Genomic DNA, 14,309 nt, shown 5'->3' on the forward strand with positions numbered 1-14,309 from the left:
AGCATATACTAGCATGTAAACATGAGCATTTATAACATTTAATAAGCCGAACAAAACATTTATTTTCAGAATGGAGAAACAAAACTTGTACAAAAACATTAGAGCGAACTTTTAAAAAAAATATACGTATTCTAGAAAGAACATCCGTTGGCATTTCCAAACTGAAATATTATAATCTTATCATCGATCGATAACACATCGGGACAATACCATGTTTAACCCCCGTGGTAGGGTTATAAACCACCATTATACCCGTGGCTGGGCCATTTTCCATGTTTCACCCCCGTGGTAGGGTTATAAACCACTATTATACCCGTGGCTGGGCCGTATACCATGTTTCACCCCCGTGGTAGGGTTATAAACCACCATTATACCCGTGGCTGGGCCTTAACAGAAACAGAACGGATTTCATCGAAAATCCGACTACAATCATATACAGAAACAGAACTTCATGCCAATGTTTTCAGATGGCACATCACATCAAAACAAATCACTAAGAGCTTCAGATCATTTCACAAGTTCGAGATAAATATAAACAAAGTATTCTCATTTGTTCATAACAAAACTTTTAAAATTCCTTATTCGCTCTTTTACATAGTTCAGAAGTACAGTACACGAAACTAGCTCATGTCTACACTAGTCATGACAGAAAAACACTTTCTCTTATATAGAATTTATGCATATGCAGAATAAACGTCTGAGGTTGTTTTCAGATCATCTCTTTCAAAAGAAAATAAACACATTTATTCTCAAAGTCAACCTCATTTTATTTATTTTATGCAAAACTAGTATATGAACCCCGCTTACCTGACTTCTTTGTAATATCAACACCTTGAGCCGGAACTCTAATAGTAACACCACCTAAACAAAAGAAACATATATCTATCAGTTAATAACCCATCTAGTAGGCTGCTATATATTGGGTAATAAATCAAAACAGTCTCTTCACAGCTCCATAATTATCCCACAATTTAAACCTGAACAACTCTCTCTTCAAACCATTCGCATTTAAACCCAAAACAGCCACCACTTTCTATAACACCAAACCAATCATAATTATTTCCAAAAACCAACAACCGCAACTCCAATAATTAAAACATAACCCAAACCAAACTCCACTTCCAACCTCCGAATAAAGTAGTTTCAGCGTAAGCATCAATATTCTAATCATTCAACAATTCAAAACTTGCACAAAAGTTCAATACAACTAGTTCCAAAACACCCATCATTTTACACCAAAAAGTCTCAAATAATACTTCAAAAACCGACTCACAAAACACCCAAAATTATACTCCTCAACATCCATAATTCCAACACACTCCACTGCTCCAACAATTAAAATACATCAACCCAAAATAAAAGTCGCAAAATCTTCTACTGAAAGAAACTAATGGTCTGTGCAAAGGGGAAATTTGACTAAGTGTAATGCACGGCCATACAAAACAGCGTGTGTGTGTGCGCGATAGACCAACCGAGGAAAGAGATAAAACAATTTATGGTCTGCGTAACAGAAAGTAAGAATTAAGAGAGACAAAAATCAATGAAAGGGGCGGAAGTTACTGAACGAAAGTGACGACCCAGAGGGAGAATTCAAACAAGGCTCCAAGGTTATCAAGACCCACGAAGAAAAAAAAAATTGCACAAACCGAAACCCAAAAGAAGAAAATTTATAAAGTCATCTAAGCACAAAGAAGTAACGGAAGGGAAGAGACTAACTCACAAATTGCTGTGAAGACAGGAAGAAGAAAACAGAGGACGAGAGAGAGGACGATGGCTCACCTTCGAAGAACCAGAAAATCGAAACCCATGGAGCCAGATGCGCCTGCCAAGGATGAAACACTAGTCCACGCGAGAGAGAGTCTGAGTGGTTTGCAAAAGTGGTGAGGAAGGCTCTTCATTCGCGGAAACAGCAAGAGAAATCGTGGGGCGTGGGAAGCAGTTGCACGGGAAGGGAGAGATTCACGGACTAGCTAACCGAAATGCTGATTGCGGAAAGAGGAAGAAAAACAGTACACGGTAGAAAGGGAATTAATCCCTCCCCCAAAACGACGCCGTCCGTCCCTCTCAAGCTGCTCGTGGGCCGGGCCTCATCTTGGCTGCAAAGGGGCTGGGCCTAAAGCCCGGTTATCACAATCCGCCCTAATAAATAGAATGGCTAGAGTCCACGATTCACATCTCTTTTGAATAGTTATCCTTTATGGAAGATGGCCTTGGGCCCCTAGCTTAGGCTAGTATTGACTCCTCTAGTTACCTTGCTAATACATATCGTGTATACGCATGGGGAATTTCATGATAAAGGATTTTTTTCTCTTCTTTTAGATACACCCCACTTTACTCCAAGAAGAGATTCGAGATCCATGGGCTATCCCGCTAGCCCATTAATCACCTTGCTCGTCCTTTCCACTCCCCAAGGGGTGGGAATTTTAAAACTCGAGAAACTTTACCATGTTCTCTTCCAGTCACATCATTTAGTCAGGTGATGATGATCCGCAGTCATTACCTTTCTTTGTTTCCGTGCCCCCTCCTCATTCTTTCATCTTCCCTCCAATCTTTCTCTACCTTTTTCACGATCTTGAGTTCCCACAACTTCAACCTCTCTACTTCGTGGTCATTGGCTTGCAACCTCTCTTCTTTTCCCCTTCTCCTATGCTTGCCCATCATATTCATGGCCCAATGAAGTGCATCTTAGACCCCTACTCACGGCCAGTCTCCTTCTATCTCGGAGTCTTCCTCCGTGAACGACATTACTCGTTTCGAAGGCTTTGGGTGGCATTCCACCCTCACCCCCAAGGATTTGTTGAATCAACGCAACTTCTACGGAATCCCAAATTTGATACGCATTGAACTTCCTCGCCGTGGTTGTATTAATGAAGAAGGGTTTGCCAAAAAGGTTGCTCGCGACATTCTTGATCTTCTAAAGTTAGCCCCTGAGCAAGTTCAGCCTCACACATGGCTAGTTCTACTTTGTTCTTACATTGTGTTCCGTTTGGTCTTAGAGCCCACTTTAAAAGAATACCCAAACTTGACCACCTAACACTTCTTGGCTTTCTATTCTTTGAGGAGATCTACAGGTAACATTTGTAGTTTTCAGACCAAAGACCAGCGATTGGCTTGTTTTGAGAGTCGTCATTCGAACCCCAATCAATGGACAATGAAGTTTTTCTTCGTTTCTAATGTAGGGTAGGAATTTTCTCATTCAGAGGCTGCGCAACGAGAATTCCCTATTAGAGCCACCTTGAGTAAGGTCCCATATGAAAAAGGTCTAGCAGCGGCTTTAACCCCATTGTTTGAACTAGACAATCTCAGGTCGACATGGTCGATGCCAGGGAGGCTGAACACAAGGATGAGATTTTGACCGAGGTCCTTTTGACTCACGCCAATATTGACCATTTCTTGATGATGCCTGACCGTTCGAATGTTCGTGGTTGTCTTTTTTTAACTAAGGTCGTCACACCATCTCCCACAAAAAATCCTCCTTCCAAGTTTGCTCCAAAGGCCTCGCAGAAGCATCCTAGCCCCATTATTGCAGGTATGCCTTCTCCCGGAGCAAAAAGGGGGGTTGAGGGCGTAGGTGTTGGCGCCTCCTCTATGGCCAACCAACCCCACAGTACCCTACCATCTATATGTCGTTCATCGACTCACGCACCTTCTCTAGATCTCGACGATCTCGAGGGCTTGATGGGTCAAGCTCTTTTCGACCTAGCAACCACTTTCAATTTTGACCTTCCTTCTCAATAGCTTGATTTGATGTCCAGCCCGACATTTGAGTTCCCTATGTTTGAAGCTTCTGATTTGCTGAGGTGAGGCAGCGAGGTTAATTTGGATGTGGATGCCACCTTTTCTTTAGGCCTTGCTGATCGAGTGGCCTCATTGGGCACTAGGGGCACTCAAGATGGTGCTGAGAGCGGAGATCAAGGAGGCAACCCTCCTATTATCAAAGAGTCTCAAGAAGAGTGTGGGAACAAATGTTTAACTCCCCACTCTTTGCCTACCACTATCTCAGAGGGAGAGACTCCTCCACTTGACCTGGAGGCCAGTGAAGACCGAGTTTCCCTTCTCCTTTTCCCTCCTCTTTTAGGGATGATATTGAGTCCTTTCTCTTAGAGGAGGGTGTCCCCACGAGTGGTGTCATGAATGAGGCTATTGACTTGGAAGATGTTGAAGTCGTTTCCACCGACGTTGTTCATCCGGTGGAAAACTTGGGTGAGGCCCTTGGGAGTAGGATGGGCTCGATGGCATCATCGCTTGAAGCTTAATTTTGCACGTGCTCAACTTTCCTTTGTTCTGGGGCATTCAGAGTCAGAGTGAGACCGTGTGCACACTTAACTCTCCGCCCTCAAGGAGGAGCTAAATTCTGTCCACCATGAGTTGTCTAGTTCCTGGCAGCATTGCTTCGAACATGTGGAGGCGTTGGCATCTTTAGAAGAGGGCAAGCGGCCAGCTAATCTTGACCTCTCTTAAGCACGTGGTGCTTTAGAGGAGTTGACCAAACGGCATAAGGGATACAAGAAAAATCGTGCCGATGCAGAAAAACAACAGAGGAAGCATAGCGAAGCACTTCTTCACATGGATACCCGACTCAAGGAACGGGCGTAGCAGGTGAAGCAGTTGGAGTCCGACTTGGCAGCTGTGAGGGAGGAGCTTGTCGCCTCTCTCCTCAATCGACATTGGCGTGTGGCATCAGGGATCACGCTTTTGGCTATGGATATGGGGCCAATGTGTTGCAGCTTAGGTTGTACTTTTTAGCCAATCCCCGCACTGACATCATGCCCGATGTTTTTCACGGTTCTCGCCCACCTCCACCTTCCGGTAATCCTAGCTCTTAGCTTTTTTTTACAGTAGTCTTCTATTTCTATATTGTAAATATTGTGAACACTTCTGTATTGTACATATTGGGGACACTTAGCCGGTTTTGGATTTTTATCATGTCACTCTTTGCTTTGATTTTACGAGCCTTTTTCCCTTTACTCAGTGATTGGCTTGTTCCCTTTTTCATGGGCACCATAAGTCTTTAGACTCTTCATTGGTGTTTAAGGGTGGTCTCCTGAGCTCCGCACCCTTTTTCATGGACAACTCGAGTCTTTGGACTCATCATTAATGTTTAAGAGTCGCGTGGTCTCCTGACCTCCGAGTTGCTTGAAAACGCATCACAATCTGCATGAGGGAACCACATTGAAGTCCAATAAGAGACTGAAATCACAATTTGCAACAATCCCATAGACGTACGACGGCGTCATTGTAAAGGACGTGTCCCACCACCAGTTGTGACCGTTCACTTGTAAATCGTAACGTTGGCAGCACGGTGCCTGAGACACATCTAATGCCTAAGTCAGCAATAAATGAAAGATAGTAATTTAAGAATGCTCAATAAGATTATTAGAGGATTACCTATTATCCCTATATATAGGCGTGGAAAGTATTGGATGAGTACTATTAGTCGATCAATTTCGTATAAGACTTAGTCGCTATAAGGCTATCCCTAATATGACGGAATTATTTGGTCACCATTCTATCTATATCCACAACGCAAGGGTTTATCTGCCCTAATAAATAGAACGGCTAGAGTCCACGATTCACAACTCTTTTGAACAATTATCCTTTATGGAAGATGGACTCTAGGCTCCTAACTTGAGCTAGACCAATAATGACTCCTCCAAGTAAAATAATTTATAAACAGTAATGAAATGATTTGAGTTAAATTTTTTTATGAAATTTTAGAAAAAGAGAGAAAAAATGAATAAAGAAATTATAAAGTTAAAAGAGGGTTAAAATATAATTTTTATTTTGAGATTTGAAAAAGTTGAATTATTTTTTGTATTTTGTTTGGAAGTTTGAAAAAGTTGTAATGATTAGGATTTCAAATTTACTTATTTTTTTCAGAGTAAGAGCAGGTAACTTGTACACGATATACTGACTACAAATATCATTTTTCTTATTTAGCGTTGATGAAATATAATTTTTCTTAGCATTGATGATATAGTTATAAGGTCTTCCCGTTCAATACTTATTTCAAAAACCAAAAAAGTCTCATCGCCGATTATAACAAAGATGATCAGTTCTAACCACGAGAAAAGAGAGTTGCTCAAGTCATGAGTTGGTTACTCGAGAAAATAAAATAAAAACGAATTCGAAACACACATTCGAGTCTCATCACACTTGTGCTGATATTGCACACTTGTGCTGATATTGCAGCGTGTATCAACTTTTTTCAGAAATGTGATATTAGAAATCTAAAATTAGTTGGAATATTACATTCGTTTTTTTCGAAACGAGAAGTACTATAGCCACAAATAATTTTTATAAAAATAAATCTACAAACTGATCTAACTTCATATGATATGTTAGATCTATTTTATAATAAAAATAACTTTACAATCTAACATATTACGCAAAACCGCATTAATTTGTGAATTTACTTTTATAGGATCTCTTTGTGGCTAAAACATTTCTATTTCAGAATAAGTGGAAGCATGACAAGATTTATGATATATTTATTTATTTTAGAAGATAAAATTAAAAATATATATTTAAGAATAGGAGTTATTTGATTTATAAGTGAAATAAAAAAAAATAGATCTTACAAATCAAAAATCCCTTCATATGCAATTTGAATGGTGTAATATTTATACACTGACTTACAAGTTTAAAGATAGAAAATTATTAGGTATTTCTAAAAACGGATGACGTTGTGCTCTTTTCCTATCACAACATATTATGAATAAAAAGTATTTGTGTAAGTATCAATTTTAATGGACATTACATCCTGTGATAGAATAAAATTACCACGTGTTTGTACTCCAAGAATATCTAATAAATAATGTAAAGATTATAAAGTATTGTACGTCAATATGATAGTAGTATTGCCTATGATCTTTCTTTCAAAAAATTAGTTCTTGTAATGTTAAAAAATTTGAGTGGTTTTTTTAAGGGTGGGCGGTAGGGACCTGCCAATCGTCCGTTTGTCACCACTAGCCGACCCCTACTTGACTGATCGGGCACCTTCAACCGTCAGATGTCAAGGTGCGTGCCCCTGCCCACACCATGAAACTCAAGCAGAGACGGGACCCGAGCTGGGCCCAAGCCTGCCCATGCTAGGCCCTGTCCATCTGCATATATAAATGGGTAGTGATAGGGTTACTACATATTTACTACCCATTTACTACCTGTAGTGTATTTATTTTTTTATTATTTTCTTTTAAGTATTTTTTTAGTATCCTTAATCATTAAGAAAAAATTAAAAAAATATATAATTTTACTAATAGTTACTTCCTTAACTATTAAGTAAAATTAAAAATTAAAAAAAATCAAATACAAAAATAATAGTAAATTGGTAGTAAGAGGGTAATAACTCTAACATTTTCCTATATAAATATAAAAAACAACGTCTATGTAATTTAGGGTTTCGTTATTTCGTATAAAAGGTCATCCCCCAAGCAATCCCCTCTCTCACTGGTCTCTCTCTCTCTCCCGCTCGCCATTGCCCCCAACCGGTATATATATATATATATATTTCTCTCTCTCTCTCTCTCTCTTTCCTCTCTCAAACTCTCAATGCCTCTATTTTAGTGTTTTATGGCATCTCTATCGCCATCATGGTCTCTCTCTCCCTCTCGCTGTCACCCACAACCGATATATATTTATATATATATATATATTTCTCTCTCTCTAGTTGGTGGTTCACTAGTTAGGCAGTGGCTAGCTAGTTAGCTAGTATTTTATCACTAGTTGGTTAATGGTGGGTGGGCGGTGGGCGCTCTGTATTTACCAATGGGCGTATGGACCAGAGAGTCAATCTGCCCCTCGACAGCTAGTTGGCCTCGGGGACCCAAACCTCCCTCCCAAGTACAGGGGCGAGGGTGGGGGCAGGACAGGGGCACCCCTAGTTGTTTTCCTAACAATAACTTAACAACGAAAAAATCATTCAAAATGTAGAGTAAAAAATTTCAAAATGTGGGTCCCAAAATTGACCCTTTTTTTAGAGAAAGTGCACGTGATTTGTACACCATAAGACTGCAAATATCAAATTTCTTACTTAACATTAATGATATAGTTATAAGGTCTTCCCACTAAATACTTCTTATTAAATTTTTCAAAAAACAAAAACTATATCCCCGTCGCTTATAACAAAGAGTATCAATTCTAACCTTGTCTTAAAGAGACTTGCTCTAAGTCAGTTGGTTACTAGAAAAAAGAAAACTAATTCGAAATACATATTATTCTCATCTTACTGTGTTGATGTTGTATTTTGTATGAACGCTACTTCCATGAGCTCGTATATAAGAAAAATGGAAAGATAAAAGAGATGAAGAACAATCTCACGTCATGATCATAGTAAAATATGAGTAAAATAGAAGTTTAGTATAAACTTGTTTTTCAATTCCAAATGGCCACTTAATTATTAACTTTAGAATTAAAAATAGGAGGAAACAGTAATCATTCAGTCTTGAATCTTTTACGCTCATGAATAAAGCATTGTTGACATATTTTAAAGAACATTAGGAGTTTTGTTTTATGATGCGTTGCGTTCACTCCAAGACAAAGCATCCTATATATAGTTTGTTTATTCGCATTCTTTCATTTGAGGCATGATCTCATCAGGCCATCTTGACAACGACTTGCCTGAGTGTGCCTTCCAAACCTCAATTAAATAATTGCAATTTCGAAAAGCTTATAAATTCTCATTTCATCATAAAAGAAATATGAAGCAAATAAATAAATAAATAAAAGTTTGTGGCGATTTCACTATAAGAAAACTGATTAATTGTATCCAGCTATTTCATGCGAAAATGACTATTTCTTACCGAAATAAGTCTATTCTCGTCATAAGTAATATGTCATAAATACTCATTTTTCTTGTAATGTTTGGCTATTATGTAGCCTAAATTTGGCTATTGTGTGGGTGGCAAGATTCGGCCACCACCACGAGGGTGGTTAAATCTAGCCACTCATGTGGTAGCTAGACTTGGGACATCACAAGATAGCTGAATCCAACATCCCATGATGGCATATGCTCGATCAGCATAGGAATTGCTAGATTCTACCACCCCATGGTGGCCACAGCCTTGTGGCCAAAGGGACTATGTTTTTTTTTTTTTTTTTCTATTTTTAAAAATAAATATTACTTGCTTTTCTATTTTTCAATCATTAAAATATAATTTTGCACATGGTAATCCCAAAAGCTTCTACATGATTTTTGTTGGAGTTTTGCTAGACATCATCCCTACATATCACACTTTTTTTTTTCTTCTTTTTAAATTTATTGAATTTTTTTACTCATCATCCGTATATCACATATTTGATAAGATAAAAAAAAAAAATATGGTGTGAGGTGTGTGAGAATGATAAATATAATTTTTCTTTCTGTTAACTAAGATAGACGAAAATCCTAGGAGAGTATCCTTATTCAAAACTTGTCATAATACAAAACTCCTAAAAAGAAATTTCTCTTTCAAGGAACAAATTTCAAATAACCGAGGCACAAGGGATTACTAGTAAAATACTTTAACAATTAAAACAACGTAAAAATACATATTTTAAATAAACTAGAGTTGGGCCACCAGACAGTTGGCCACCTGCGAGTTGCGGGCCCTATGGATGGCCATATCGGCCACCCCAATCTGCCCACCATTTTTTTTTTATTTTTTTTAATTTAAATAATATGTTTTTAAACATTTAAACATGTTTTTATGGTGGGACTTACAAATTTCACAAAAGATATAAAATTTTGCATCAACTTCATTTTTTCAAAAAAAAAATACTTTAGCTACAAAAAAAATCATAAAAGTAGACACAAACTGACGTAACTTTGTGTGGTAGGTTAGACTGTAAACCTACTTTTATTGTAAAATAGGTCTAATATATCATATAAAACTATATCAATTTATGGATTTATTTTTATAGAATCTTTTTGTGGTTGTAGCACGTCTCTTTTTTCAATATGCATAAAAAAACCTTTCTAAAATTTTTACCTCCAGATCAACGTTCTAAATCTTCTTTTCTTAAATAAAAGTTTCATTAATGAAATTGGCATTCAACCATTACAGTAGAGTGAATAAAAGGCACAACGTAATCTATAGCAATAAGCTATGCAGTTCCTTGTAGTACGTCCTTGGCCAGTATATGAGTTGGCATTCCCATCTTGCATTAAAAAGGAAAAAAAAAAAAAACATAGAGAGTAAACAAACGAATACAGTGAATTGTATAATGCATGGCTTAGGGTAGTGGACTAGATGACTAATCTAAGTTCTAGTTGAGGTTCAGTAGGCCAAAATTATTTAAACAAAACTAGGCTTTCGCTTTGGGTTCTTGATTGGTGTTGTTAGCATAGGCGCGCACTCGCAACCATGACATGTTTTATCATAGTTTTTCTTTTTCTTTCTCTTTTTTTTTTTAAAGATATTTTATCATAGTTAGTGCAACCATTTGAAGGTATTTGTAAGCTATCAGGAGTTGGTGCTAAGTGATGATTGATTATACTTTCAACAAGACTTACATATACGGCAATAGTTGCTTCGACTTTTCACAAGTGTTAAGATTGTTTACAAAAATGAGATATATTTTTTAAGCAAATAAATATATAGAACATCAAACAAGAACATAAAAAAGAGGGTGGGGAGCTCAAAAAGCACCTCATAACAACCAAAATAGTGTCAATTTTTTTTTTTTTTTATTGGCAATGAGTGTCCAAAAACAAAGTCTTGACTAATCTCGAGGGTGCACAGGCCCTTAGTAAGGATAATTCAAGGAAAAGTTCCCTCAATCCAAATGCCCTTAGCAATAGTTTATACACAGGAGGATTTCAACATTAGACCTGAAGGAATTATACCACCAAGACCAAGGTCTTTACCACTCAAGCCAACCCCTAGAGGTTCAAAATAATGACAATTAAAAACTAGAGAAAAAATAAAGTTGAATGTGTCGAAAATGTGTCCACGGGAGCATTATCCCATGGATAGATCCTCTAGAGTTTTTTTTATCAAATTCTAAGATCAAGACTGAGAGAAAGATACATAAATAGCTTTCATGGCACTTATTGAATATTTAGTGCTGCTTAAGTAATTCACTTGGGCAACCATTAATGTTGTGGAAAAATTTCATTCATCTATTTCTCTTTCACTCTAAGCCATAGAGTTTTTTTAAGAATTCTAGGAGATCCAAATCCTTCTCCCATGATTTCTGGTTTTGGACTGCTTTCATTGCTTAAAAAATTTCGGTTTAGTAAAGAATGTTGCCACTAAAGAACATTAAAAAAACTACTTCCAACTTCCAAGATTGATATCCAAGGAACAAGAAGCATTCTTGAAAGGGCGAAGTATTTTATGGAACACCTCACTAGCTCACTCAAAGTTGGGACAAAAGACTAATAAAATAGTGAGTGGAGGAAAGTGGACATGTCACCTCAACAAATTTGAGTTTTTTTTTACGGTTACGTTTTTGGGTCAAAACGAAAACCATCACAAAATGGTATTTTAATTTTATATCTATGAAAAATTTGACTTTTTATGACGATTATGTTTTTGTGACGGTTATGTTTTTATGTCCGCCACAAAAACTGTAAACTGATGTAGTGTGACCAAAGCATATGATAAATTGGATTGAACATGTGACTTGATATCCTTGGGGAGTTTGGGTTTTCTCAAATTTGGATTAAGATTATTCTAAATACATCTCCACTCCTTTCTTTCCAATTGTAAATAAATGGGACTTACAAAGGTTTATTGAAGTCCTCATGAGTGATTAGCTAGGCAAGATGACAATCCCTTGGCATATATCATAGATGCTATGTATGCAAAATGACCATCATTTTCCTGAAGAAAAATAATTTGTATAATTTTAGAAGATGCAAATCTCATGCACTCATTTAGAAACAAGTGAGCAAATTTGAAATTCACATAAAAAATGTGTTTTTAAATGGTAGATCTCATTCTTTTCAAAATAAATGCGCAAGACTTGCACAATATAAGATTGTATTTAATATTACTCTTTTATGAATAATTCAACTGTGAAAGATATTATGCAATCATATGAAGAAATCTCAATGCAGCTGGTTAATTAGAAGTCCAAATTAAGCACATGCCTTGTATCCCACACGAAAGTCCATGTCATTGCATGTCATTTCACTACTATTCACAAATTATTTTACTATTATTCATAAATTTTTCATCCCATCTCATTCCTCAAATAATGTCTTGGTAATATTACTTTTATTCAACTTAAAAGTAGACATGAAAGTAGAGAGAGAAATAAATGATAAAATACATATTTAATGTATCTACAGTAACTAGCAAATTTGAAAATGATTTTAGTATTCACTATAGCTGATCTAAATATTTAGATTTTAGCTAATTCATTGCGATGATATTTTAAGATCTAATAGTAAAATATGTGATGAATTTAACTTTTAGCAAGATGCTCCGATGCGTGTCGTGAATTCAGATCAAATAGTTGGCTATTGACCTGACTAACTATATTTTACCAAAAAGTCCCTTATTCCAAACAACCACCACATGGGGGTAGTAATAGAATTAGTGGACTCGATAGAGAAAGACCAGCCCTAGGCCCCCGAGCCTATATAGCATTATGACAGAGAAAGATCAACCAAATATTTTCTCTAAAATTAAACTTGACAACTGGTCAGTGGTCATACTAAAATTTTCAATTTGAATAAAATGAGAAAATCGCATCATATATATAGTTTGTGTATTTTAATTTTTTTTAATTTTTTGAAGGAGAAAAAGAAATTGATTGAAAAGGCTTAGGGGGAGGATATAAGAATGACAGATTTTAATAACCTTTTAACTTCAAAAAAATGGAACAAGTTTGAGTTTTACAAGGAAAAAACCATGAAAAATGCTAAAGCGAGGCATGAACCGGGCCTCCCCATGGACGACTTCCTACGTGGACTCAAAATACACCGTTTTGTAATAAATAAAACGGTGCGTTTTGAGTCCACTGATATGCCAGCCTTCGACCCAAAAAACACACCGTTTTACACTTTTGATGAAATTTGGTTCTCCCTCCCAAGCGCTCTCTGCTCCTTCGTTTCTCCTCGGATTCACTCGATCTGCAGCGGATTCACTCAATTTGCAGGTTCGTTTCTCTTCCTTTCTCTTGGTTTCTATTGGTTTCTCGATTTGTTCTTTGTTTCTCTTCGTTTCTCCTTCCAGGAATCTCTCCCCTGCCCGATCTCTCTCCCAAACCTAAACCTAACCCTAAGAGAGTCGTGCGACGTCGAGGAAGAAAATTCCTCAATCTGGGTATGGGTTTCTATTATATTTTTTGTTTTGGTTTGTTTTTGTTGATTTTGCTTCTGATAGCACTATCTTTGTGTGGGAGTGCATAATTTTTAATAATATCATACTCAATATTGCAAAGATTGATTTAGTTTTCCAGAATTAAGGAATTTTCTTCCTCGGCATCGCACATTGGGGGTGGCTTGTAAGGCATGCCTAAATGTCATCTAAATGGTTGTGGCATTATGCAATAGAGAGAGGCTTTGTGCTGTTGGTGGTAATTGGTGATGGAAAAAAGGTGTGGGTCAATGGGTCCTGCAGAGTAGGGGTGTGGGAAAACATTCATTGAGGATGATGAGATTTTTCTAGATCCATTAGATATAAGGTGGGAACCACACTTAAGAATTGATGAAATTATTAATGGGTGTGAAAACTGTTGACTATAAAATGGTTTTGAACTTTTCATAGCTGAATATGCTACATTCAAGACATGCTACATTGATGGTAAGCTCCACGTTTGGCTTTGTTGCTTTTTTCAAGTTCTTGAATTTTTTTGCCATGCCATAATGTTACCTCTTCTACATATATTTTCTTTAAAGTATTGTCATTAATGCACATGAACCAATTCTCTTGGGACATGAAACCATTCATCTCATGGCTTTATTGTAGATTATTTTTAGTCCTAATAGCATGATGTTTTTCAAAAGGGGTGTTAGCTCATGAGTCCACTTTTTCAAGTCCTGTTTGTTGGTGTGAAAACCTCCATTGATCCTATTACGTGTTGAAATTTTCAGGTTAAAGGACCTTCTGGTGGTCATATTCATGATTTTTGTGACAAGATAAGTGAGAAGTTTGAGTTTGTGGCTACCAAGGGACTCCACCATTTCTGCTTTACTAACAAATCTCCCTATCATGAAACAATAGACTTTGATGTTCATGTTAGCCATTAGACATACCATGATCAGCATGCCAATGACGGTGAACCATTCTTAATCATTGTTTTGGTATTTGTCATCATGCCCTTTGAATTATGAATCCTGACTTGCTGGCTTTGTAATATCTGCAGAGCATTTGAAC

The sequence above is a fragment of the Juglans microcarpa x Juglans regia genome, chromosome 5D, assembly GCF_004785595.1.
Source record: "Juglans microcarpa x Juglans regia isolate MS1-56 chromosome 5D, Jm3101_v1.0, whole genome shotgun sequence".
Classification (NCBI taxonomy): domain Eukaryota; kingdom Viridiplantae; phylum Streptophyta; class Magnoliopsida; order Fagales; family Juglandaceae; genus Juglans; species Juglans microcarpa x Juglans regia.